This window comes from Apium graveolens, chromosome 10, assembly GCF_009905375.1.
Source record: "Apium graveolens cultivar Ventura chromosome 10, ASM990537v1, whole genome shotgun sequence".
Taxonomy (NCBI): domain Eukaryota; kingdom Viridiplantae; phylum Streptophyta; class Magnoliopsida; order Apiales; family Apiaceae; genus Apium; species Apium graveolens.
In genome coordinates, this window is record NC_133656.1 from 150,121,462 (window position 1) to 150,143,387 (window position 21,926).

The window sequence follows — 21,926 nt, forward strand, 5'->3', positions numbered from 1 at the left end:
AGCATTGAACACATTAAAAGTTACATCCTGATCCAGCACTCGCATGGTGAGCTCATCTTTCTGTGCATCTATCAAGGTTCGGCCAGTAGCCAAGAAAGGTCTTCCCAAGATTATGGAAATCTTCTTATCCTCCTCGAAACCAAGAATTACAAAATCAGCAGGAAAGATGAGTTTATCCACCTTGACCAAAACATCCTCCATAATACCTCGCGGATATGTAATAGAACGGTCGGCCAATTGTAAAGTCATATAAGTAGGCTTTGGATCAGGTAAGTCTAACTTCTTGAAGATTGACAAAGGCATCAGATTGATGCTAGCTCCCAAGTCACATAAACATTTGTCAAATGACACTTTTCCAATGGTACAAGGAATAGTGAAGCTTCCGGGATCTATAAGCTTCGGAGGTAATTTCTCTTGCAGCACAGCGCTGCATTCCTCCGTGAGAGCAACGGTCTCTAAGTCATCAAGCTTCACCTTCCTAGAGAGAATACCTTTCATGAACTTCGTGTAGCTAGGAATTTGTTCAAAAGCTTCAGCAAAAGATATGTTGATGTGAAGTTTCTTGAACACCTCCAAAAACTTCGAAAACTGATTATCCAGCTTTTTCTTCTGCAGCTGCTTAGGAAAAAGAGGTGGAAGATAGATCTGTTTCTCCCCTATATTACCCTTAGGAGGAGTGTGCTCAATAGTAGTTTTCTTTGGTTCCACTTCTGCTTCCTTCTGCACTTTTTCTTCTTCAGACTCAACTTCAGATTCCGCGGTAACTGCTGAAGTTGAAGTTGTTGCCTAGGGGCATATTGCGGTTGTTGAAAACCAGGAGGGTTATACTGCTTTGTTGTGTATGGCTGATAAGGTTGTTGCACCGCATTCTGATTGTTGCGCCAGTTGAAGTTAGGATGATTGTGGTTATTGGGATGAAAAAAGGATGGAGCTTGCTGTTGTGATCTCTAAAAGTTGCTCACAAATTGAGTTGATTCGCTAGAAATAGCACACTGCTCAGTTTCATGTGCCCCCGCACAAACTTCACAAACACTAGCGATTTGATTAACTCCATAATTAGCCAAATAGTCCACTTTCATCGTCAAAGCTTGAAGTTGAGCAGCTATAGCAATAGTTGTATCCACTTTCAGAATTCCTGCTACCTTGCCTTGCAACATTCTTTGCGTAGGATTCTGGTATTCATTAGCTTCCATGAGCTCAATCAACTCATAAGCTTCATTATAGCTTTTGTCCCATAAGGCTCCACCAGACGCTATGTCGAGCATAGGTCTAGACTGTGCGCCCAAACCATTGTAGAAACAGTTTATAATCATCCAATCAGGCATGCCATGGTGTGGGCACTTCCTTAGCATCTCCTTATATTGATCCCAAGACTCACACGGAGATTCTCCAATTTGCTGTGCAAACTGAGTAAGAGCATTCCTGATTGCAGCAGTCTTTGCCATAAGAAAGAATTTAGTGAGAAACTTTTGAGCAAGATCCTCCCATTTGGTGATAGACCCTGGTGGTAGAGAATGTAACCAGCACTTTACTTTATCCCTTAGAGAGAATGGGAAGAGTCACAGCTTGATAGCATCTTCAGTCACCCCATTGAACTTGAAAGTGTCGTAGATCTTGATGAAATCCCTGATGTGCATGTTGGGGTCTTCTGTAGAAGAACCCCCAAACTGAACTGAGTTCTGTATCATCTGAATCGTGCTCGACTTGATCTCAAAAGTGTTAGCCAAGATGGCTGGTCTGATGATGCTCGACTGAATATCATTGATCTTAGGCTGAGAATAGTCCATCAAAGCCTTAGGAATTTTTGCTTGATCTCCCATCACTACTAAAGCTGGTTCCTTGACTTTCTCTACTTCTTCTAATTTCTCTTCGTCCTAAAAAACATCCCTTCGAACCACTACAGCTTCCTCCTCGGCTTGATCCAGAGTTCTCTTACGAGCCCGCGTACACGTATACATACACGCTCGCTAGAGTACCTGAAACACGATAAGGAAAAGAGTAGGTAAGTAACAATGTCCGAGTCAATGCACTTTAACGATCACTGATGACAAACACATAAACTAAAAGTTAACACCGAGTCCCCGATAGCGGCGCCAAAAACTTGTTAGTCGCTAAACACCGCTAATAATTCACGCAAGTATACGCGATCGCAAGTAATATAGATTTATTTCTAGTTCGTTCCCACAGAGACTGGTTTAGGTTAACTTTGTGCTTAATACACTTATACAACAATGATATGGCTATTATTCAATGCTAAGATGAATAACAATTTGGGTTTTGATTATAGTACGATTAACTATTGAGAATTATACTAGAGAACATTAACTAAGAGATTAAAGAGAGTTGAATAATATATGACATAAACATGGGATTCTAACTTCATTAAATACTTCTTTAAATAGCCTTGTTGTTCTTAACCTTTGCATGTAATGGTGATGACACTAATAAGATAACACGAAACTACTAAATGCCAACTTTCGTTGCACGAATAATAAACTACCAGACATCCATAAAAGAGATAGAAGCTGAATAGATACCAATTATATTGAGACCCTATATGTCTATAGAATTTGACAACATAATGGCTTAATGGACAAGTTATCCCTAGTGATTACATAGGGCAAGTAAGATGGTTAAAATTACCTACGAATCATGCATAACAATAACACATGAACCTATGCTAGCATGGCAAGTTCTAAATCCTTAAATTCACTATCGCTTCATTAAAGATTAACACACCGTCTTAAAAGTTCGCGACGCTCATAAGACGAATAAGCACAACCAATACTAGTATCATACAATCACCACACATTAAGGCATCAAAACAAATTAACTAAAGAAATCCATAAATCAATCTGTTAGAACCCCACGATAACGATTAGCCCATAATCGGACTCATCATCAACGTGGGTTCTGATGAAAGCATGCTATATTAAACATAGTCTTTATACTGAATAAATAATAAACCAAGTACGAAACAAGAGTATAAGTTCATGAATAAGAAAACTAGGATCCAAAGTTACAACTTAGAACAAAGAATCACAAGTATAAAACTGGATCTTCTTCACCTTCGTAGGATTGTGTTATACGGTCTTCTTACGCCTTCTCCTTAGCTCTGGTATGTCTCCTTATGAAAATGAACTTTATTTATGTATATATAACAGCCCATGCATAGTAGAAGTCCATCCAATCAAAATCCCACAAGAATAAAAATTCTAAATTCACGACCTGGCGCGGCCGCGCGCTTGACCAGCACGGGCGCGCTGTGTTTCTGTTCCTCGGGCGCGGGCGCACGCTATGACAACGCGGGCGCGCCGGTCTTCTGGAAACAACTTCTTTTTCTTCTTTTCTTGCTGCAATAAGTTGGTCTTCATGAGCCTTTATTCCTTGGACACCATCCTAACACCATATTAGCATCAAATCAATGCTAATTCACCTGAATTTCGGATTAATGCCTGAAATGCAAAAAACTAGAAAACACATTAAAACACTATAACTTGAGTATAAAAACACCAATTTAAAGTTTAATGGAGCGTCATACAATGTCATAAATGCCAGTCAACAAGTAGTTTTACTAAGATATACTTATTTAACCTTTCAACTTTACCACTCCTTTAATTTTAACGACTTTTACTTGTATTACTGTTTTTTAGTAGGTAAAAACAAACTTAAACCATAAAATTCTCTTTAGCACCTTACAACATTTATTTTCTTTCCTTAGGATATTTTATTGTTGTTAATGAGTGTTTACCAAGGATTACTCCACCTCAGAACTATTATTTCTTACTTAAAATTAGGCCAGTTCAAGCTTTCTTCGATTACACTTACCCCCCGAGTTATTTAGGTTCTTAACAAGACACTGACTACAAGTGTATCTATGGAATTTTCTTCTAAGTACTTGCATTTAAACTTTATTAACTAGCTACGAGCACTTGGATTTTTATACCACTCATTTCTCTTAATGCCTAATTATCCTTAATTCAATTACTTAATATTTCTCAAATTAAAATTATGAACCTACTTGATATGTTTTTATGCTTAAAAGAGTTTAGTCGCTATCTTGCAAGTTCACATCTTTCCTTTTATCCCAATACATAACATTAAGAACAGAGTTAACATTTTTTTTCAAGCTATAGCTCCTTTATACAAAACCAAACCTGTACATTTTTTTCAAGTCCACACTACAAGGTCGATTACTGAATCTGAGTTAACCGAAATGAGAATAACTATGAAGTTCTACTCTCAGGTACCGATGCACACCTATGACCATATTACAACTTATAAAATGTTATTTTTCTATACAGATAACCTATTAGCTAACTTTTCAGCTCTCATGTGAAGATTTCAACCTAGCGGACATTTTTCAAATGAAAAAAATATTCTAACTTGTACATTTTTTAGTTGGTTATAGCAGCTGCTAATGTTCAGATTTTAGCACATAAAAGTACCTAACATGATTCTACCAAAAAACATTTTAATAATGTAAATAAAATTCAAAAAGGATAACTAAGTACATTCAAAGATCTTTATTTAGCGCAGACCAATTTTACACTAATCTTATTTTAAAAAATGCTAAGTCAAAGAGGTTCATACTCTGAGTTTCATATTCGAGTTACCTCATCTAAAAAATACCCCCAGCTGAAGCTACAACATGATCTTAACACATAACATTAAATCTAAGCTCGCTTACTCACCATCACCTGCAAATATTTCCTAAAACATTACCCAAAAGGTCTTTCTAACATTTTTTTTAAATCGATTATAAGGTTCCATAATGATTAATCACCTTATTAAATATGTTCTACGCATGCATATAATATTCAATAAAATGACTTAAAAAAATAGAAAAGATCGGGATTACCTTTTATCTTTTTCTAATATCTTCTATAATCCTATGACTACCTCTAATTCCAATTCCAATTCCCATTCTAAGGTTCATGTTTGAGCCTGAACTTACATCCTTATAAGCCCTTGAACTTAACAGCGTCCCTGCAAGCGCCTATTCCTTGTGCAAGTACCTCACACTCCGATCATACTTATGCAAAACCTCACAGGATCTACACTAGCTCAGTTTTCCTGAGATTGACATGCACCTGTGGGAATCCTATAGAATTTTATTTTCATACGAAACTATCCATCTAGGTTCACATACCCAAGTTAACTTAATCCAGGAATCGAGTATCTACTCAGATTCATTATGTGGATAGCAAGCGTGGCCCCGGTCTGTATAATTAGTATTGGAAGGAAGGGTTGAGTTCCCACATATCAACTGACATATTTTTGCATAAGTAATGCCTTACAACCGAAAGGGAATTACGTAGGCTAAAATATTTTGGGTCTTCCCACGTATAAACCATACAATTTTGGTATATTAACCATACACCATACCATCCAGGTATGCAATTTCTTGCGTAAATCCCTCCTTATCCAAGAATTACATTCTTTATAAAATTTCCATTATATTTCCATGTCATTTATATGACAAACCAGAATTATTTTAAGGTATGTATAACTAGACACACCTCCATATATTTTCCATATCCAAAGTATAAAACCTTTATCCTTTATAACATGCATTCATATAAGTCATATATCCAATATTACAAGAATAATTACCAGAAAATTAAAAATCTACCAAACTTTCACAGACTAAACCATATGTTCCATATATCCAGTAACGCTCTAGTTCTTTACTCTTAATTTATTAAGGTGAAGAACTAAAGTAGGTGAACCTTATTGATATGATCCATCCATATATACATTCAGATTCAACCAAATAATATAAAGCCAAGATATTTGAAGTAAACTTCTTTTTATTTTTATTCCAAAAAAGAAAACAAGAAATCCTAATGGTGAGGTGTACACGCACTACCCCCCGAGCCTATCAAAGCAATCAACTATCATACTGAACCTGAACCTATTATGATAACTATCACTATTAAGTTACTTTTATTTACCTATGCCTGAAAGAGGCCTACTTGAAATAGATACCAAATAAATTTTACAGATAATACCTCTTAGGGTACTCAGTATTCCAAGCCCAGGGAATCAGCTTCCCATCCAAATCTGCCAAGTGGTACGTTCCTTCCCACTGTCTTGATGATGTAGGGACCTTCCTAATTAGCACCAAAAACACCATGTCTAGGAGTCCTCATATTTGGCATCATCCTTCTTAACACCATATCCCCAACTCTTAAAGGTCGAGCTCGAACCTTTTTATCAAAATATTTCCTTATCCGCTGCTGATAAGCTGCCAACTTCAGCTGTGAATTCTCACGTACCTCTTCCAGGAAATCTAGGCACAAGCGATGATTCAGCTCATTGTTGTCTGGATCATAATTTTTTCTCCTAAAGGATTCTGTTCCAATCTTCATGGGTACCATTTGCTCACACCCATATGTGAGGGTAAAAGGAGATTCACCTGTTGTGGTTCCAGGTGTTGTATTATAGGATCATACCACCTTAGGTAGCTCCTATGGACAACATCCTTTGCTTTCCTCCAACTTAGCCTTCAAAGTGTGCTTTATAATCTTGTTAATGACCTCATTTGTCCATTACTTTGTGGATAGCACAATGCTGAGAACCCTTTTTTATGTGAAGGTCCTCACATAACTGCCCCATCTCCTTACTGTCAAACTGCTTTCCATTGTTAGAAATTAACTTCTAAGGTACCCTATATCTGCATATTATAGCCCTAAACACAAACTCCTTGAGCTTTGATGCTGTAATAGTAGCTAGAGGTTCAGATTCTGCCCATTTGGTGAAGTAGTCCACTGCAACCACTACATACTTCACCCCTCCATTTCCCTTGGAAATCTCCCCAGCTAGATCAATCCCCCACACGGAAAATGGCCATGGACTTGTGAGAGGTTTCAATGGCACTGCTGGCTTACTGTTTAAGTTAGCATACATTTGACAGTGATCATAGACCTTGTATAGAGGTAACAATTCTTTTGTAAACTAGGCCAATAGTCTCCTTGATGTAGTATCTTGTGAGCCAATGAAGCTCCTCCTGAATGGTTTCCATAGATCCCTTCATGAATCTCTCCAATGATTTATTCACATTGCTTTTCTGATATACACCTTAAAAGTGGTTTATTGAAGCCCCTTTTGTAGAGAGTTCCCTCATATACCACATACCTTGCAGCTTTGTACTTTAACTTCCTTACATCTTTATTTCCCTCTGGAAGAATTTCTTTACAGAAAATTCACATATACTTACATATCATTCATAAATTACCCCAACTAATCATACAATCAAATTCACACATACTACTTACTCACATAACACTTATAATCGTATAACCAATAGATCCAAATTTTAGAAACAATATATGAACTTTAGTTTTGAAAGGATATTCTACATCGACAACACAATAACCCGGTACTTAACTATAAAATTTTGAAAACTATTTAAACTAGAATAAAATATTAAATTTTATTCCTTTCTTTTTAAGAAATTCACTTATAATAATAAAAAAAATCATCATCCGTTAAATCAACATTCGTTGACAGACCATCAACTAACTCTTGGTTTGCTTTCTTCTTGTCTTTATTCTAGGCTTCTTCACTAAATATTTAAATCCCTTGAACTTTGGAAATCTGTGCATTAACACTCCTAGAAGATTTTCAGGCTTCAATTACTTCTTGCTCTCGTTTAAACTGTTTTCTCAGAATTTCCTCTTTCTTCAAAGATTTTGTTAACTCATCTTTAGAAATTTTATACTGAATTTTCAATTTCTCAAACTCAATGAATTGATTTTCTAACATAGCATTTCTATCACTTAAAAAAATATTATTCTCTTTAATTCTAGTATTCTTTTTTGTGAGTGATTTAAGTGTGACACGTAAGCGATACAATCCAGTATACATATCATTTATAAAATCATTGCATTCATCTTTAAAAATTTGTGCAAGATTAGTAGTGATTACCTGATTTCTAGATGAGTTAGCCTTTGTTTCATCTGACTTGACCATGAGAGGAAGGTTGACATAGTTCATGTCTTCATCTTCACCATCTTCATCAGTTGCCGAGTCATTTTCTTGAGTTATGAAAGCCTTCTCTTTCTGTTTGAGCAACTCAAAATATTTCTTTTTATAGTCAATAGGATCAAATCTTTTCTTTTTAGAATTTGGCTTTCTACACTTTTTTGTAAAATGACCACTCATCCCACACTTGAAACATTTGAATTTGGTTTTATCAACAACGTTTTCGTTAGACTTTGCAGCTCCAACATTTTTCTTGATTTTGAGCTTTGCAAATCTTCTAGACAGAAAGGCTAGATGTTCATCAGGGCCGACCCTTGAGTAAGGCGACCAAGACGGCCGCATAGGGCACCACCGCGCACAGGGGCACCAAAATATTTCAATAACATATGTATATAGGTTTATTTATTTTTTATATTATTTATTTTTTATATTTTTTATATTTTAAAATATAAATTATAATTAGAATACATTAACATATATGTGATTGGGGGACATATTAAAATTTTAAAATATATTATTATCTTTGTGATAACTTTATTTTAAAATTAAAATATAATTTACTTTAATTTACTTTAAAAATATAGTTTAATAAAACAAAGTAAAAATGTGAAAGGTTTGGAGAAATTGAGTTTTTGGACTATGCGCGTCTATACCCATTACCCCAGATGGCCAGATGAAGTCATATAACAAAAGTACAAAATCCTCTCTTTCCCTCTGCTTAGCTACCGAATAAAATACAGAACACAGATTGTTCTCTGTTCATTCTGAATATCAATTATCAAAACACTGGAAGTCATCGACTCATCGTGAAGATCAGATCATCTGTGCTTTGCAATTCAACAATTATAACACATGTATGGTTTAAAGATTTCTATTCTAATTACTTTTTTAATAATATTGTAATTTACTATTTGTTTATTATTATTTTTCAATTTAAGGATTTGATGTGAATAATTAGAGAATAATTGAGATTTGTTTTTGTAAAAAGTAGTATGTCTTTTGTGATTTACTGATTTGGGATTGGTGACTAAAATTAATTGCATTATTTTGTTTGATGACTAGATAATTTGAAAATGAAGCGTAACCAGTTATTGGGGCATCGAAAAAGGCAAAAGAAATTGAAAGCGGCGGAAGCAGAGAAATTGCAAATGGGCTCTCTTGATAAGTTTTTTGGGAAAAACAACTAATAGTGGTGATATTGGGGTTCCTATTGAGAATACAGATATTAGAAAAGAATAGGAGAATGAAGCTACATATACTGAATTTGAGCAGGAGACTGAAACTGAGGAGCCAGAAACTCAAAATTTAAAAGATGGGCTTGTCGAGAATAATGTAGAAGAGACTGAGAAAGAAATTTCAGATGTTAGTATCAATTATGATCCTGGTACGTGGAAGAAAATTGATTAGTGGCTACGAGATTCATTGGTAAGAAAAGGACCTATCAGAATAATTTTAGAACATTTTCCAAAAGATTCAAGAAATAGACATTTTTCTTCGGTGCATTACACTCGGATTCTACCTAATGGAGACAAACAAGATAGGAAGTGGCTTGTTTATTCACTCTCAACAAACAAAATCTTTTGTTTTTGTTGTATGTTATTTAAACATGATGTGGCCAAGACAAATTTTGCAGAAGATGGAATTGATGATTGGCACAATCTTGCTGCTAAGTTAAGATCTCATGAAAGCAGTAATGGTCATCTAGTAAATATGAGCGCTTGGATTGAGTTAGAAGTGCGGATGGAGAAAAATGATACAATTGATAAGATTGAACAAGAGCGGATTAAAAAAGAGATAGAGCGCTGGAAAAAGGTCCTGGTTAGGATTATTGTTCATCAACTTCATCCATGTCATCTTGGCTTAGACGGTCTTCATCTTCAGCCATTAACCTTTTTCCCTTGCTCATGTAAGATCTGCCTTCACAAATATTAGTGTTTGGTTCAGTTTTAACGGCCTCAACCTTCATATCCACCAATCTCTCTTGCTCAGCTACCAATGCCACAGACCCACCTTTCTTCCTTCCTTTCTCTATAAGCTCAACTTGTTCCATTTCAAGCTCATAGGTCTTCAATATTCCATATAGTCCCTCAAGATTCACTACGCCATAGATGACCTATCTGAACATTTAAGCATGGGTGTTGCTTTAGCTGATGTTACAATATGTATGAAATTTTGGACCTAACACAACATCACACTTATGGGTGTTACTGTAGAACTAAACGTGTGTTGCTGTAGCTTAAAGGTGTTACACACACCAACACGTTAGATTATGTTACTATAGACTGTGAAAAAAGCAAATTTTAATTTTAACTCATGATAAATTAATTCGTTAAAACTAACTCATTTTAAAATAATATTTATTTTTAAAACTAACTGACTTGAATGAAATAATTTATGAATTTTTCTTAGAAAGTTAATGTATGTCGATTTATTCAATTTTTATAAATATCATTTTCTTATCGAATCCAAAATTAAATTAATCTTCGAAATCTTGAAAAAAATAATATATATAATTTTCTTTGAAATTAGAAATATATGAAATACATAAAATATTTATATTTTTATAAAATAATATAAGATTTATTTGAATTCATAATGTATACATTTTTACTAAATTAGTATAAATTAAATTTGATTAATGTAATTACTCATATATACTGTTATAGAAAATAAAAACATGTAATATTCTTAAAATATTAAAAAATATATAATTAAACTCTTAAAAAATTAATTATAGTAATTATAATGTGTGTAATAAAAAATATTGTAAATATGATTAAATTGAAAAATGAAAATGAATTGTCATATGAACTTGGCTACAAACACAATTGGGTAAGGGTTGAGCCGGTAATATTTGTGTTGGGCGGCTAACAAAAATACATAGCAGGAGTTCGAAAATTTCAAACAAAATTATACAGGAGATAGATTTGGGGAAATATACACTCATTTTGTTACATCTCACGGGCACTATTTTCAGATAGCGACAAAATCAGTGTAAGCAAATTAGGGTTCATTGGGTTGAAAGAGCAACGGGTTCAAGGAGCAACGGGTTCAAGCAAAGTTGAAAGGGTTAGAGAAATTAGGGGTCAATTAGGTTTTGAAAAATTAGGGTTCAAAAATTGCAGGTTGATTTTTTGTTCTTGTTTTTATGTGTATTTTGTTGATTTATATTTTATTGCTTGTCTGTGTATCTCTCTATATCTCACAATCTCTTTTTTCACTATATCTCTGTAGCTCTCAAACGCTCTGTCTCGCTCTCTCTGTATTTCTTACTCTCTATGTGTGTCTATGCAGGCATTTAAAGAACCTCCCTCCTTCCTTCCTCAGAGTAACCTCTTCTTCCTCCCTTAGTTCATTAGCATATTAACTTGTTTGATCCATAAACTGCATATACATATTTTTGTTTTTTTAGTTTTATTTATTTTCTTTGTTGAATGCTTTTTTATCATTATTGATATTTGTAGGAAGATGTATTAGATCCTCCAGAAGATTGTTTCCGTATCAGAATGGTTATAACGCTTCTCGAAACATGTGGAAATTATTTTGATCGAGGTTCCTCAAAGAGAAAGCTTGATAGATTCCTTATTCACTTTCAGAGATACATACTAAGCAAAGGCGCGGTGCCACTGGATATAGAGTTTGACTTGCATGTTAGATTTTTGAATTCTCTTTCCAGGTTAGAGTTTGGGGCATATTTCAGTTAATGGATAAATGCAGGCAGATGGTGTCAAGGAAAATGGTGAGGCACATGAAGAGGTAGCTGAGGACACTGATACAGACTCCGGAAGTGACAGAAATGGTCCGGATGGACACTATGATGAGGAAGAGCTGGATGAAGAGAATCATGATGAGACACGTGATAGTGAAGATGAGTACTAATTAGGTTTGGATTATTTGGTTGTGAATCTGATGTTGTTGAGCTTAATTAGTGGAATCAGATTTATTATTAACGGGGCTGGGGAATTTTACCTCTGGTTTTTCTGAGCCTAGTTTGCGTATATAGAGTCGTGGGAATTGTCACAATTTAATAAATGTTTTATGTGTTTTTCTGTTTGTTTATACAGAAATGAACATGTATCGTTCTGAAATGTATACAACTATACTTTTTTTAAGCAGTGTCACGATGAATTAAGTGAGAAGCCTGTTTGTGTTATAATCTTCACGTTCTTTGTTGCTACCTGTTTGTGTTTGATTGTTGTATGTGGCCTTGCTACAGGTAGAATAAGATCAAAAGAACCCCGAAAAAGATCAGGAAGGTTAGAAGGGGCAGGAAAGAGCATGGAAGATTCTGTAAAATGAAAGATGGAACATTTTTGTGAAATAGCAAAGAGCTGATGGCTTCCCTTTACGTGTTCTACCACTTTGGTGGCCTAAGAGAAATAGGAATGAATTGCATGCTTGTTGGAAATTTTGATCGGTATATTCTGATTGATGCTTGTGTCATATTTCTAGAGCAAGTGTAACGTCTGGAAAATTATTATATCATATTTATAATAAATTATGTGTGATAATGTGTCATTTATATGGAATTAACTGTCAAACCCTAATTGCTACGTGTTACGTCCATTCTGTATCGTCCTGGTATTTTTAAGATATTTTTCAGGTATTTTATTTTTCATTTATAACTTTCATTTCAAACGTTTTACGACCCGAATCATGATTTTAAAGCAGATATTTCAAATAAAATAACATGCCTTATTTTTCATCAAACGGCTTTTATCATCGCATTATTCTGAACATCTAGTTATTTTATAAATTTTCTCGTTTTGTGAAAAATGACTTTTTCGGGCCTCATTGGGTGTTAAAAACCCCACAAAATTCACATTTTTATTTTTATAAAATTATAGGACTTTTATTTATACCACTTCTTTGTATTTTTGCATTATTTACAATTTTTGGGAAATTTTGGAATATATATTGCATATATAAAATATTTATAAATTAAATTTTAATACTCAAAAATTATAAATTATGGGCTTATTAATTTTAAAAGATGTAGAATTAGGGTCTTAATTTTATTTAGGAGTATTAATTTTAATACTATAAATAACCTAATTTTTATTTAATTATAATTAATCATTAAAAATCAGAAATTAATTAAAATTCTCTACAAAACCGGGTCGGGAAGAACCAAGTCGGGTCGAAGAATCAATCGGTGATTTCGAGCAGATTACAACACCAAATCCAATGATCCAAGTACTGAAATTGAAGTTCTTGATCTCTTCTTTCCATTTCTAGTATCAATTTCATGTTTTAATTCGTTATTTTTGATTTTCGATTTCTACGGTTTATGTTCGAATTAGGACTTTTTGATTCTAGGGTTATTATGATGTTTTGATGATTGATATAGCTTCCTGATGTTATTTGCAATCGATTCATGGTGTTTAATTGAACAAACGATACCTGGATAACAAAGTTCGATTATTAGGGTTGATGTTCGATTTTCAAATCATAACTCTTTAATTTCTGTGAATATTTGGTTATTAAGATGCCAGGGCTTTGATTGTATGTGTTCTTAGCTTTAATTTGCACTATTAAATGTTAAGTTTCATGTACGATTTTGTGATTTCGATATCTGGCCGGAGTTGAAGTCGGTTTTGATCGGAGATGAAGATTCTGAGATGTTTTTGGTATGTTGTGGCCTGAATCAGAAGGGTGCAGTGATTTGGAATGAATTGGACTTAAAAACCGTAACAAATGAAGCTGTTTTGGGCATGAATTAGTCTTGCCGGAATCCTGGCCGGTCGTCGGATTAAAAATAATATTAAGACCTAATTTCTTTTAGAAATTAGTTGAATTTGTTACTTGTTTGATTATCAGTCGAGTTGTGTGCCGAGACGAGTCCGAAAAAGTCCGAAAAATAGGAAACGAGTCAGATAATGATTAATTGAGCGATCAATGAGTCGATTTTGATTCTAAAAATTATTTTAACTATTAAAAATGATTATGTGCTTATGTGTATTATGTGATTAATCGAGTCTTACTTGCTAATATATAATATACGAGTCAGCCATAAGCGCATGGGTAGACAATATGAACAATGTGAAGTTAATTCAAGACGCAATTGAAGTACAAAATGACTAAACCATACTATTTCTCTAACAGAAGCTAAGCCAAAAAGGCAGGTTCAGTCGGTGATAGACAAAGTTGATATATTTGCAGTGAGTCGCGCAGAAGACAAGTTTTTCCCCTATTCTAATTTCAGAATAGTGATATTTCTTCAGATTCTTATCACGCTTGCACTCTTTTGATTCTTGTTCATATTTTATTTCGATTCTTGATTTCTCCTTTTCATTTGAATTCATTGTTCATATTCCAATTGTTACTGACAAATATTGATATATTCTAGTGATTAGAATATATCAAAGCATACCGATTGTTCCGGTTGCTACTCCATGGACTGGATAGTGATACTTTTGGGGATTAAGTTTACTTAATCCTAAGGACTATGATACAACCGGATCCTAGAGATGGGCCGTAGTGCATGGGTGCCCGACGGGATCTATATAGTGGGATATAGATCTGCACTGTATCCTGGCTGATTAGCAGGGTATAGATGCGAACTTGTGTCCAGTTTAGTTCGTTTGTACTCGCCAGTAATGGCCTTCTTTCTACTTTCGCGGGGTTATATCTTTGCAGATATACCCAGGTTACCGTTTCACTTAAACTACTTAAACACTGTTTATATTTTGTAGACTTGTTGAGCAATTTTTGGCTCACCCCTTTTTGTTGCTATTCACCATATTATTTTCAGCTAAGAAGGAATATGAAACCCATCAAAACTCGAGTGGTAAAGAAGCGGGTCAAGCCTCGGGATCCTCTCATACCCAATGTGTTGATCCTAATCTAGGAAGAAAGCTTTGAGTTGCCCGAACATGTGGAGTGTAGATAGTTAGTGTGTGTGTTTGAATAAAAGATGAAATTAGTTTAAAATTGGTTAGACAATGGTTTGTAATAAAGAGAGTTTGTAAGATTTTGAATTTGGTTTGTAATAAAGTAGTTAGTGGTTTCTATTTTCATACTTCAACCTAAAAAGATCTTGATTAGTGTTAAAGGGGTTTAGATTCATTTCTTTATTATTTGTTAATCATATTTTACAGGTTTGGTGATTAGCTAGTAACCCCCAGACTTATACCCCGGGTCTGGACGACGATACCGTTTTGGTATTAGAGCTATAGGTTTGGTCCCTGAAAACAAGAATATTAGGGTTAAGATAAGATAGGAAGATCATATAAGATAGGAATAGTCAAATAGGAAGAATAGTGTTGGGACTTATATAAGATTAGGATAGGAAGGTATTAGTTCTAGGAATGATTTAGTGACATTTCTTCTTTCTTTGGTATATTATCAGATGGCGTAGTCAGGTTATTCGGCTTCTTCTGAGAGGACAGTGACTGGTCCAGTCGCACCAGTTGTGCCACCAGTATCTGAGTTCATGTTTTTTCCTCTTCCACCTCCACCACCATTTCCACAGGAGCCAGTACCTCCAGTACAGGGGATAGTCCATGACCCTTTAGAGATGTATGATCCATTGGAGTTCTTTGAGCCGATGATCCCACTACCGGTAGAGCATCAGTTTATATCGGGGATTGAGCCGGGGCTTCCACCACCACAAGTGTTGCCTCCTATACCAGTACATGCCCCAGAGCCAGACATATTTCAGATGATCCCAGTTGAGGGGATGGGCGAGCATGATGTGGATTTACAGTTGGGGTTACCACAACAGGGTACAGGGATGCCGATGGTTCCGTCACAGGAGTCAGTAGGTCAGGTTGCACATCCACATATGGTACCATACCATGAGTACAGGGTTATGAGAGATGATGTGGAGTATTGGAGAGCTCAGTGCAAGGAGATTATACATTTATTTGATCAGAGAGACCGAGGATCGTTAGCTGCCTTACAGCCAGATTACATGATGAGGCAGATGTTACAATCTGCTTTGATGAGTGCTACCTGGGAATTGGATGATTTGACATACGAGGGGCCGCCTTCTTTTGCGGAGTTCTACAGGATATTTCATTTGGCTCAGACTTTGGTTTAGATACTCAGGGATGAGCTGAGGCGTATTCCGCCGGGGTTTTGAGATGTTGACTTCAGAAGACAGATGTATATAGATGCAGCCTAATATAACATAGTGAGTAGTGTGTATGTGTATAGTAGTAGTTTGACTTGTAGTAATAGTTTGACTGGTAGTAGTTAGTTTGACTTGTAGCCGTAGTTATGACTAGCAGAGCGAGACTTTTTGTACCAAGCACTTACACCTGAGGCTGGTGTCATATATAAAATGAACTTTTTCAAATTTCTTTTATGTAAATTTCTGTTTTTACAGTTTTACAGCATTTACTTTTACCTTATTGTTTTACAACTTTTCATATTTTAAATTCTGTTGAAAAAAAGAGACAAACATTTCATTTAACTGTTTATATTTTCTGTTTTTATATTGAGCAAACCGTTTTCTTTCTTCGAACCATTATCTAAATTTTGTTAATACAGGATAAATTGTTTTCTTATCTACTGTCAATTATTTATTAAACTGTTAAAGAAACATCACTTATTTTATTATCAGCTAATGGCACCAAAGAGAAAGACTAGGACTTAGACTTCCAACACCAATTCCGAAGAACAGACCCATGATACCATGAACCAAATGTTCCATCTGATGCAACAACAGATGGTAATGATGCAACAACAGATGCAGCAACAACAGCAGCAGGTTCAACATCAAATGTTACAACAGCCACCTCGTCCTGAGCCTCATATACCACCAGTTATACCTATTGTTACTTTCAAACAGTTTCAGTCGGCTAAACCTTCAGAATTTGAGGGATCTACTGATCCTATTAAGGCTACCACTTGGTTGAAAGAAATAGAGAAAGCATTTGCGCTAGTGAAGGTAGGTGAAGACCAGAAGGCTAATTTTGCTAGTTACTTGTTGAAAGGAGAAGAAAATTATTGGTGGGAATCTAAAAAGGCTTTAGAGGGTGGAGATGTTATTGCATGGGATAGGTTTAAACAGCTGTTCTTAGAGAAAAATTTTCCTCGCTATATGAGAAATCAATTACAAATTAAGTTTTTGGAACTGAAGCAGGGAAGTATGTCCGTGACAGAGTATGAAGCCAAATTTACTGAATTGGCTAGGTTCATTCTAGAACAAGTTGATACTGAAGAAAAACGAGTCCAAAGGTTTCAAGAAAGGTTACGACCGTGGATCCGTGGGCAAGTTGCACTTTTTGAGTTAACGACGTATACCGCCGTAGTCCAGAAAGCCTTGATTATAGAAGGGGAAAGCGAAAGATCTCAAAAGGATAGAGGACAGGGAAGTTTCCAAGACCGCTCCAGCAGGAAGCCGGGATTTCAAGCCCGGACAAATTTGAATTTTAAAAAAATAGGACAAGGTATCCAGAAGACAGGTAATCGTTTCCAAGCACCCAGTTAGCAGTGAATTGTCAGAGTCCCAGTGCCGTACTGCAGAACTTGTGGACGAAAACACACCGGCATATGTATCAAAGCGGATGTGACATATTTCAAATGTAATCAGAAAGGGCAATATTCTAACGAATGTCCAACAGGAAAAACAGCGAAAATTACTTGCTTCTAGAATGTGGAAAAAAAGGGCATATCGTTAGGCATTGTAAAGGACCAACAATGGCAGCCAGTATTCCGAAAGTGTTGGCATTACCTCCTCCACCGCCGCCTAATCAACCCAGAGCAAGAACTTTCAACATGACAATGAAAGAAGCAGTGCAGAGCCCTAGTGTAATTGTAGGTACGCTTTTGGTGAATTTCGTAGATTCAAAAGTATTAATTGATTCTGGAGCTACCCGTTCATTTATTTTTGAAGAATTCCTTGATAAGTTACATTGCGAAATTGAATGGTTGGGCGAGACGTTAATTATAAAATTAGCAAATGACGACCAAGTTCTAGTAGATCGAGTATGTCCTGCGTGCGATATAGAAATAGCCGGACATCATTTCTCCGTAGACTTGATTCCTTTTAAGTTAGGAGAATTTGACGTCATTTTGGGAATGGATTGGTTAGCTTGTCATAATGCTCAGATCGATTATGCGAACAAGAAAGTCAAATTGCGAACTGCGGAAAATGCAATGGTAATGTTCAAAGGCAAAAAACAGTGAAAGAAATTTTTGACAGTGATGCAGACCAAACGATTGCTTCGACAGGGATGCGAGATGTACATAGCTTACATGTTAGATACTGAGAAGGGAAGTCCCAAAATAAAAGAACATTCCAGTTGTATGTGAATATCCTGACGTCTTTCCAGACGAGCTTTCAGGGTTACCGCCAGATTGAGAAATTAAGTTAATGATTGATTTAGCGCCAGGTACAGAACCAGTTTCGAAAGCTCTATATCGAATGGCTCCAGTCGAGATGAAGGAATTGTCAACGAAATTGCAAGATCTTCTAGGCCGAGGCATCATAAGACCCAGTGTATCTTCATGGGGTGCACAGGTATTGTTCGTGAAGAAGAAAGATGGCAGCATGCGATTATGCATTGACTATCGGGAATTGAATAAGCTCACTATCAAGAATAAGTATCCTTTACCGAGAATCGATGATTTGTTCGATCAGCTAAAAGGAGCCACATGATATTCAAAAATAGATTTGCGATCGGGCTATTATCAATTAAAAATTAAAGCTGAAGATATTCCCAAGACTGCATTCCGTACTAGATATGGGCATTACGAGTTTCTTGTAATGGCATTTGGTTTGATCAACGCGCCAGCAGCATTCATGGATCTGATGAACAGGGTATTCAAAAGGTATCTGGATAAATTCGTGATTGTATTCATTGATGATATCTTGTTTTATTCAAGGAAGGAAGAAGAGCATCTGAGCACTTGAGGATTGCTTTGGAAATTCTGAGGAAAGAGCAACTGTACGCGAAATTCTCGAAATGTGAATTCTGGTTGAAGGAAGTACAATTTCTAGGGCACATCATCAGTAGAGAAGGAATTCAAGTCAATCCAGCGAATATTGAAGCTGTGTTGAGTTGGGAAAGGCTAAAGACACCGAAAGATGTTCGAAGTTTCTTGGGATTGGCAGGATACTATAGAAGATTTGTCAAAGATTTTGTGAAAATAGCAACGCCGTTGACCAAGTTAACTCGAAAAAGTGAAAAGTTCGTATGGGATGACAAATGTGAAAGAAGTTTCCATGAGCTGAAGAGTCGGTTAGTAACCGCACCGGTACTCATATTGCCAGACGAGCATGGAAATTTTATCATTTACAGCGATGCTTCATACCGCGGATTAGGATGTGTACTAATACAGCATGGTAACGTCATTGCTTATGCTTCGAGACAGCTAAAACCTTATGAACAAAAATATCCTACGCATGACCTGGAATTAGCAGCGATCGTATTTGCATTAAAACTTTGGAGACACTATCTCTACGGTGAAAAATGCGAAATCTATACGGATCATAAAAGTCTGAAGTACATCTTTACGCGGAAGGAATTGAACATGAGAAAATGCCGATGGCTGTAATTGATTAAAGATTACGATGTTACGATCAATTATCATTCAGGGAAAGCAAATGTTGTGGCAGATACGCTAAGCCGGAAAGAAAGATTGAATTTGTTAACTTCATGCGAAGAATTAGCCAAGGAATTTGACAAGTTGGAAATCGATATTCGTGTTCCTAATGAATCTACTGAAGCTATCTACGCTATGACTTTTCAACCGGAATTACTAGAGAAGATTCACCACTGTCAAGAAGAAGTGATGAGTCAAGATGATGACTTAACGGGAGAAGAAATAACAACTCAGAAAGATAATGAAGGAACCCTACACTTTGCATCAAGAATCTGGATCCCTAACATGGCAGAACTGAAAGAAGAAATATTGCGAGAAGCGCACAGTTTGAAGTATTCCATTCATCCAGGAAGTACAAAAATACCGTGATCTGAAGGAAAACTTTTGATGACCGAATATGAAGAAGGAAATAGCAAAATGGTTAAATAAATGCTACACATGCCAGCGAGTTAAAGCGGAACATCAACGTCCGAGCGGATTACTGCAACCATTGGATATTCCAGAATGGAAATGGGAACATCTAGCGATGGATTTTGTGGTAGGACTTCCAAGGACTAAAGCAAATCATGATGCGATATGGGTAATCATTGCAAGACTAACAAAGTCGGCACATTTTCTACCGATCAACGAAAGATTTTTGCTTGACAAGCTAGTGCACTTGTATCTCAAGGAAATTGTGATGCGACATGGAGTTCCAATATCTATCGTGTCTGATCGAGATCCCCTTTTCAATTCAAGATTTTGGAGACAATTTCAAGAATGCCTTGGAACTAAATTAAACATGAGTACCGTTTATTATCCGCAAACCGATGGGCAAAGTGAAAGAACTATCCAAAAAATTGAAGACATGCTATGAGTTTGTGCGATTGATTTCGAAGGCAGTTGGGATGAGCATTTACCTTTGGTTGAATTTTCTTACAACAATAACTATCACGCAAGCATTGGAATGCCACCGTACGAAGTGTTATATGGAAGAAAATGCAGATCACCAGTATATTGGGATGAAGTTGGAGAACACAAGGTTTTGGGTCCAAAATTAATCCAACAGACTAAAGAAAAGATAGAACTTATTCAAAAACGATTGGATGGAGCACAAAATAGGCAAAGCAAATATGCAGATCAAGCAAGGAAGGATATGGACTACCAGGAAGGAGAGCATGTGTTACTCAAAATATCGCCATGGAAAGGATTGACCAGATTTATCAACAAGGGTAAATTGAAGCCACGATATGTCGGGCCGTTTGAAATTTTGAAGAAAGTGGAAAAAGTTGCGTACGAATTAGCTTTACCGCCTCATATGCAACATATTCATAATGTGTTTCACGTGTCGATGCTTAAGCGATATAATCCTGATTCTAGGCATGTAATAGAATATGAACTGGTAGATATCCAACCTGATTTGTCTTTTGTAGAACAGCCGATAAGAATTTTAGATCGGTGAGAGAAAGTGTTGAGAAATAAGTCTGTGTCTTTAGTGCGAGTATTGTGGACAAACCCTATGGTTGAAGAATCAACCTGGGAACTTGAGAGTGAAATGTTAGAGAAATATCCTCATTTATTTTCATAGCGAGATTCTGAGGACATAATCCTATTAAGGGGGAAGGATGTAACGTCTGGGAAATTTACGTCTGTATTATATCATATTTTTAATAAATTATGTGTGTTAATGTGTCATTTATGTGGAATTAATTGTCAAACCCTAATTGCTATGTGTTAAGTGCATTCTGTATCGTCCCGATATTTTTAAGATATTTTTCAGGTATTTTATTTTTCATTTATAGCTTTCATTTCAAATGTTTTACGACCCGAATCATGATTTTAAAGCGGTATTTCAAATAAAATAATGGGCCTTATTTTTCATCAAACGTCTTTTACCATCGCGTTATTCTGAACATATAGGTATTTTATAAATTTTCTCGTTTTACGAAAAATGACTTTTCCGGGCCCCATTGGGTGTTAAAACCCCCACAAAAATCATATTTTTATTTTTATAAAATTATAGGACTTTTATTTATTCCCTTTATTTGTATTTTTGCATTATTCACAATTTTTGGGAAATTTTGGCATATATATTACATATATAAAATATTTATAAATTAAATTTTAATACTCAAAAATTATAAAATTAGGGGCTTATTAATTTTAAAAGATGTAGAATTAGGGTCTTAATTTTATTTAGGAGTATTAATTTTACTACTATAAATAGCCTAATTTTATTTAATTAATTATAATTAATAATTAAAAATCAGAAATTAATTAAAATTCTCTGCAAACCGGGTCGGGAAGAACCAAGTCGGGTCGAAGAATCAATCGGTGATTTCGAGCATATTCCGACACCAAATCCAGTGATTCAAGTACTGAAATTGAAGGTCTTGATCTGT

The 21,926-nt window shown here is 35.5% G+C and overlaps 1 long non-coding RNA gene and 1 other non-coding gene across 3 annotated transcripts; both read left to right on the plus strand.

The window, feature by feature from the left end:
* The first annotated feature begins 1,323 nt into the window (after positions 1 to 1,323).
* On the plus strand, positions 1,324 to 1,430 carry LOC141694825 (small nucleolar RNA R71). The gene has a single exon (XR_012564107.1). It is a non-coding gene; the product is annotated as a small nucleolar RNA R71 (small nucleolar RNA).
* A 9,400-nt stretch (positions 1,431 to 10,830) lies between these two features.
* LOC141689052 (uncharacterized) lies at positions 10,831 to 12,518 on the plus strand. Of its 2 annotated transcripts, XR_012562241.1 has the most exons (4): positions 10,835 to 11,114; positions 11,284 to 11,317; positions 11,454 to 11,872; positions 12,206 to 12,518. It is a non-coding gene; the product is annotated as an uncharacterized LOC141689052 (long non-coding RNA). The 2 variants fall into 2 exon arrangements; XR_012562240.1 differs by lacking the exon at positions 12,206 to 12,518 and having other exon boundaries at positions 10,831 to 11,114; positions 11,454 to 12,151.
* Positions 12,519 to 21,926: the final 9,408 nt, after the last annotated feature.